This window comes from Ceratina calcarata, unplaced genomic scaffold (genome assembly GCF_001652005.2).
Source record: "Ceratina calcarata isolate Rehan_Ccalc_2016 unplaced genomic scaffold, ASM165200v1 scaffold11.2, whole genome shotgun sequence".
Lineage (NCBI taxonomy): Eukaryota > Metazoa > Arthropoda > Insecta > Hymenoptera > Apidae > Ceratina > Ceratina calcarata.
Window position 1 is genome coordinate 120,189 of NW_017131914.1, and position 815 is coordinate 121,003.

At 46.7% G+C, this 815-nt stretch overlaps 1 protein-coding gene across 11 annotated transcripts in view; it reads right to left on the reverse strand.

The window, feature by feature from the left end:
* The window catches only part of RhoGAP100F (Rho GTPase activating protein at 100F), a 36,470-nt gene that overhangs the window by 35,129 nt on the left and 526 nt on the right, over positions 1–815 (reverse strand). The gene's annotated exons all lie outside the window — the stretch shown is intronic.

Genomic DNA, 815 nt, shown 5'->3' on the forward strand with positions numbered 1-815 from the left:
ATTATTTGCACATTTGCCCAAAAGCAGTCAAAATTACTTCCTTGGGCAATCTAGTGTTAAACGTGACACGAAAGTTTCGCAATTTGCCGCGCGTTAAAAATCATTGATCCAGCTTCTGCGACATCGATTTTCCGTGAAAGTAATCAACGAGGAGAGGGCAGAAAGTTGGGAAGGAAGAGGAATATTCCTCGCGAGGAGCATAATGATATTTCCAGGTTTTGCGGGGTTTTCTTCGACAAAGGTTGTTGCACCTCGGCTCGCATAAAAATGCTCGCGGTGTCCGCCGGCAATAGGAGAGGCGCAGGGAGACCCCGTCGGGTGGCTCGAACTTTTCCAATAACTTGCGTGAAAGGATTGCCTCGGCTCTGGGCTAGGCGCGGAACTCGTGTCGCCAAGAGTCGACCGAGGATTAACCATGGAATTTTCTGCTCCAATTAGACCTAGGCGTATCGGCTGGCTGCCTCTGCCCATTCCGAATGCCTTTCAATTTATCGACCCCCTACTCTATGTAACCCGGTTTCCATCCCCGGAAACTGTTCCACGATCATTCCCTACCTCCGGCCTAATTGCACGTCCCATTAAATAAACAAATTGCATTTTTACGTATACTTTTATCCGTAACGCGCAGAAACGTGACTGGGCGTGAGAGACCATAAGCGAACAAACGATTAAACTTCAACTGGTCTACGTGATTCATTCTAAAATTTAACCCTTTGCACTGGAGGCCTTTTGCGAACCAGCAACTCGAGACGATTTCGGCTATATTAGAGAAGAACTTTAGGGCTACTTCAAATCATTTTATACCTAAAAGAACG